Source organism: Triticum aestivum, chromosome 1D (assembly GCF_018294505.1).
Source record: "Triticum aestivum cultivar Chinese Spring chromosome 1D, IWGSC CS RefSeq v2.1, whole genome shotgun sequence".
Classification (NCBI taxonomy): Eukaryota; Viridiplantae; Streptophyta; class Magnoliopsida; order Poales; family Poaceae; genus Triticum; species Triticum aestivum.
Window position 1 is genome coordinate 133,517,915 of NC_057796.1, and position 6,000 is coordinate 133,523,914.

The window sequence follows — 6,000 nt, forward strand, 5'->3', positions numbered from 1 at the left end:
TCTTGCCGCCCTAGTTTCCGTCATACCGGTGTTATGTTCCTTGATTTTGCGTCCTACGCGGTTGGGTGTTATGGGACCCCTTGACAGTTCGCTTTGAATAAAACTCCTCCAGCAAGGCCCAACCTTGGTTTTACCATTTGCCTATCACCTATTTCTTTTCCCTTGGGAGTCGCGCTCCCGAGGGTCATCTTTATTTTAACCCCCCGGGCCAATGCTTCTCTAAGTGTTGGTCCGAACTAGAGCCACTTGCAGCGCCCCCTCGGGGAAACTTGAGGTCTGGTTTTAGTTGTACGTAGTGCTCATCCGATGTTGCCCTGAGAACGAGATATGTGCAGCTCCTATCGGGATTGTCGGCACATCGGGCGGCTTTGCTGGTCTTGTTTTACCATTGTCGAAATGTCTTGTAAACCGGGATTCCGAGACTGATCGGGTCTTCCCGGGAGAAGGAATATCCTTCGTTGACCGTGAGAGCTTATAATGGGCTAAGTTGGGACACCCCTGCAGGGTATAAACTTTCGAGAGCCGTGCCCGCGGTTATGTGGCAGATGGGAATTTGTTAATGTCCGGTTGTAGAGAACTTGACACTTGACTTAATTAAAACGCATCAACCGCGTGTGTAGCCGTGATGGTCTCTTTTCGGCGGAGTCCGGGAAGTGAACACGGTTTTGGGTTATGTTTGACGTAAGTAGGAGTTCAGGATCACTTCTTGATCATTGCTAGTTTCACGACCGTTCCGTTGCTTCTCTTCTCGCTCTTATTTGCGTATGTTAGCCACCATACTTGCTTAGTCGCTGCTGCAACCTCACCACTTTACCCCTTCCTTACCCATTAAGCTTTGCTAGTCTTGATACCCATGGTAATGGGATTGCTGAGTCCTCGTGGCTCACAGATTACTACAACACCAGTTGCAGGTACAGGTTTTGCGATGATCATGACGCGAGAGCGATGTTACTTGTTTTGGAGTTCTTCTTCTGCTTCTTCTTCGATCAGGGGATAGGTTCCAGGTCGGCAGCCTGGGCTAGCAGGGTGGATGTCGTTTGAGCTTCTGTTTGTGTTTCATCCGTAGTCGGATGTTGTTCTCATGTATATTGATGTATTCTTGCGGCATTTGTATGCCTTGTATGTATCCCCATCTATTATGTAATGTTGATGTAATGGTATCCACCTTGCAAAAGCGTCTTCAAGATGCGGTTCTATCCTTGGTGGGACCTTCGAGTTCCTTTAGGATAGGGTCGCATCTTGGGCGTGACAAGTTGGTATCAGAGCCTCGACCGACCCTAGGAGCCCCCTTGATTGATCGTGTAGTTTGGCCGTTGTTGAGTCTAGAAGAAAACTTTTTCGGAGTCTAGTTATATCGGAGAGTAGGAATTCTTTTTACTCCTCTGCCCCTTCGTCGCTCTGGTGAGAAATCTTGACGTAGGTGTTTTGAACTATTCCTCTTCCCCTTCAAATTTTTTTAGGATCTCGCGGTTATTTTTCGTTCATTGTCCATCCTCTTTTCAATCCGGCGCATTTTTTTTTCTTCGAGTGGTTTCGCTCCTCGCCGTCTTTTGCAAGATCAGTCCACAGTGCTTTCTCAACCGAAGTTGTTTCTCTGTCCTCAGTTGTCTTCTTTTCCCACCCACCCACCCCTTTTCTTCTCAGAGCCGGAGTCCGTAATCGAGTATCCATCCTGCTAGTGCGAGGCATTTGCATTCTTTCCTCAAATATTTCAACCGGTGCTTTCTCCTCAAGTTATTCGTCGGTTCTACCTTCCAAGTTGCCTTTATTTCCCGCCCTCCCAACCTCTTATTCCCGGAGCCTGAGTCTCTTTCGAGCATCAATTTCATTCGTGCGGAGTATCTTCAGTCTTTCCTCAGTTCTCTCAATCGGTGAATTCTCGCCTAGTTAATCATTGTTCGTCTCATTTCCTTTTCCAGTGGATCCAATTCAAGTTTTTGGTGTTGATCATATTCTTTTCCTTGACCGAAGTGTTTTCCCCTTGCTCGTTCCTCCTCTCGCCATTCTATTATCCCGGAGTGTTGTAGACATCTCAGAAGATTCGGGTTTGCATCCAATTAATTCGAGGTTGTCACCTCATTCAAGTCCTTCAGTTGTTCCGGTGCATCATCATCTCTTCAACAATCCTTTTTCAACGGTGTTTTTCTTTCAGTGGGCCCTAACCCACAGGTCTTTTCCCAGGATCTTACCTGACTCTTCTAATTTCCCGGAGCTATTCTCAAATTCTTTTTGAAGTTAACGTAAGAATGAATTTCATCAGTCAGATGCCTTTCCAAGACCGATTTCAAAATATTTTCATTGTTGGCTCAACCTCTTCGCTTTTCATTCTCCCGGAGTATATCAACTATTTTGGTGTTATTTCTCGTCGTCATTCTCAACATTTGAAGACCGAAGTAGAGTTTTCCCTAAATCTTGTCCATTCTCCCGAAGATTCGTTGCGCTAGCTTGATGTTATCATCTCAAGTTGTTTCCAGTTGTGCAATTCTTTTCATCCATCCGGAGTATTTCTGGAGTTGCTTTCCCTCTCGATCATCCGGAGGTCATCTTTTCGGAATATTTCTTCGTTCTAAGTTTTTCAAATCCGTTCTCCGATTATTCTATATTCATGCCTTTTCGTGCGTCTCCATATTCTTCCGGTGCTTTGCTCTTTAATCAGTTTGCGATCTCTTCGTTCTCTTTTCTCTAGATTCCCTCTAGCATCTTCGTTTGTTTTCTAATTCTTTCCGGTGATTCATTCTCTTTTTGTCATTCGTTTCAATTCCTATGGTGGCTCGTTCAAGATTCTTTCTGTTGTTATCATATCAATTCATTCGTTCTTTCCAGCCCTACCGGTGGTTCACGAAGGCTTTCTCAAGTTTTGCGCTATATCCCCCCCTTAATCTTTCCAACGAGAATAAGTAGTATGCAAATCCATTGTTTCTCATCAATTTAATTGGTGGAGGATAAGCATAACGTAATCCTTATTCTTCTTTCTTCAAGTGGTTTTATCTCTTCTTTTCGAAGATTGTTCATCTTATCACATTCTCGGTTCAAAGTGTTTTCATCTTTTCTTTTCCGGAGTTCTAAGCTTCTCGCCGATTTCGTCGCGAACCTCCATCCAAATCATCGCAAGTATTTAATCTTATCCCTTTCATCCTTCAATTTTATCTCGTCATTCTTTTGTTACCGGAGTTCATCACGGTGGCTCGTCATGATTTAATTCATTCTTCAAGTGTTCATCAAGATTCTTGTAGGCGTAGCTCAAGTATCTTCTTCTTGCTTCTCAAAGTGCAATTAATTCTCCATATTCTTCTGAAGTGGAGTTTTGCATTTCCTCGTTCTTCTCAGCTTTTCAATCTTTTCCGCTTGTGGTAGGTTACCACCTCATAATTTTGAGATGTTATCCATAAGTCCACAACAAGCTTATTCTTTTGTTGTTGAATTTCCAACAACTCCGTTCAATGTTTCCTTCTAAGGATGCTCTCTATTTCATTCATGGTAGAAGTTGTCATCTTCTTCCCCGTTCTTCTCATTCCACTCTTTCAAGTCTTCCGGAGGTTTTGTGTTGTTCCTCAAGTCAAGTATCGTTCCATTTCTCAAGTTCATGTTCTATTCTTTCCTTGTTCAGTAGGAGTGCTGCATAAATTCCTTCGTTATTATTCCTTTTCTATCTTGTCCTAACCGGAGTGGTTTCAAATTCAGCCTTATTCCTTGAGCTTTTGCTTCTTGTCTCATTCAACATTCCTCTTTCCTACTCGAGTGTTCTTGACTTTGTTCATCCTCACTGTTTTGTTCTTATTTCACCTCATCCCTTTTTCCTTCCGTCTCGGTCCTAAGATCTCGGGACGAGATCTCTTCTTAGTGGAGGAGTGTTGTAACGCCCCGGATCCGATGCGCCAGGTGTCTTCCAGTTATTCGTCGTTGTTTCCATGTCATTTGCTTGCGTGTTGCATTTTGCCATGTCATCATCTGCATTTCATCTGCATGTTTTTCGAAACTTGCATCCGGTCCTTTTCCCCGTTGTCCGTTTCGCGATCCGACACTCCCACACGCGCCCGTCGCCCCTCTCAGACCTTGTTTCGTGAGCGGGAGAAAAATGTTCTCGGAATGGGCCGAGATTTGCCGAGTGGCCTTGGTATATCACCGATAGACCGCCCGTCAAATTTCATTCCATTTGGAGGTCGTTTGATGCCCCAACAGTTAAGCGCGTAGCCCGAAAGCCCCTTTTGTCTTGCAGCCCAACACCCCTCCAAATCAGCCCACTAACCCATCAAAAACCCCTCCATGCTCTCCGCCGTTCGATCACGATCGTGTGGGCGAAAACCGCACCTCATTTGGACTCTCCTAGCTCCCTCTACCTATAAATATGCCCTCTCCCCCGAAATTCGCGGGCCAAACTCGAGTCTTCTTCATCCTCGTGCCGCCGGACACGTCCGCGCCACCACCGGACACGTCCACCGCCCGCAGGCACGTCGCCCGGACCAATCCGGGGACGCCACGTCACCCTCGCCGCCTCCCGCAGCCAATGGCCTCGCGTCACCTGTCCCGCGCGGCGCCCCTGCGCGCTCCCGCCGCCGCCGGCCCGCTCGGCCCGGGGCGGGTTCTCCCGGCCCATCCGGCCGCGCCGCCGCCCCTCGGCCTCCCGCTCGCCCGTGCCTCCGAGCGCCGCCACCCGCCGCCGCCTTCGTGAACCCCGCCGCTGGTCGCCCCGCGCCGCCACCTCCAGCACCGACCCCGCCTCCCGCCGCCGGCCGCCTTGCCGCCCCACGCCGGCAACCAACGCCGCCCGGCTGCGCCTCACCTCCGGCCACCGGAGCTCGTCGGAGGAGCCCTGCGCCGCGCCTCCCCGCCGGCTGCCACCTCGCCGGAGGTCGCTGCCGTCGCCGGAGTTCGTCGCCGGGCCAGATCGGGACCAGATCCACCACCACCAACCAACCAAACACCGTCCCGCGACCCGGATCCCTCCGTCCCGCTCCGTCTCGTCCCGGTTGACTTTTCGCGAGGGTAAAAATCTGCCAAGTCCCTGAGATTTTATCATCATGTGTGTGTCTTTCATTGCTCATAACGTCATGCTCGTTTCTCCGATTTGTGCATATAATATATAAAAATGTTCATTGTGAGATGCTCTTCATTTTGTTCCAGTGTGCCATGCTTGTTTGAGTACATATTGATGTCCTAATCATCGTTGCAAGAGTGCTATATGATGTTAACTGCTGTCTGTTTTCAGAACTTGCTGAGTTGTTATTTTCATTGCATTTTGTGTGTGCACCTATGAGCATGAGCTCTACATGTGTTTTGAACTACATTATTCCATATCTACAGAGATTCTTGTCTTATATTTTTGTGATCTATGTGGTGACTTACACAAGCAAGTAAAGTAGCCTCCGTGATGTTGCTGATTTCTGTGACACTGTAATTTCTGCAAAGTATGTAGCTGTATCATTGTGATGCCATGTAAACCTGCTGTCACCATGAGTTCTATGCATAATATGGTGATTTTCACTAAGGGTTTTTTGTTATACATGTTATGATGTATCCATCCATGCCCTTGGTTGCATTTATAGCCTGCTGTAGCTTGTTGCAAACTTGCTCTCAAATTGCTAAATACTGTTGTTGTCAGCCTGTTAACATGAAATTCAGTTTTGACATGTGTTTTGCTAGTGATCCATGCACCCTATGAACGTGATCTTGCCATGCTTAGCTTCATAATTATGCCATCTTACTATTGGGTGCCTTCACATGCCATGAAATGATTTTTGATGAGTGATTTTAGCTCGCAAAGATGCCTTCATAATTCTGTTTATGCCATGCTCAGTTTATGAAACTTGCTATGTTTACATGGGCGCCATCATATCTTCTGTGCCTTTTTGGCTCGTGATCAGTAAGGGACTTTTGTTCTATGCAATTAGTAGATTCATGCCATGCCTTTATTTGCTATTGTCTGTTCATGTAACATATTGTTTTATTGCTCTAAACTTTGCAACCAGATGTTATTTCTGCCATGTCAAGTGATTTCTGTCA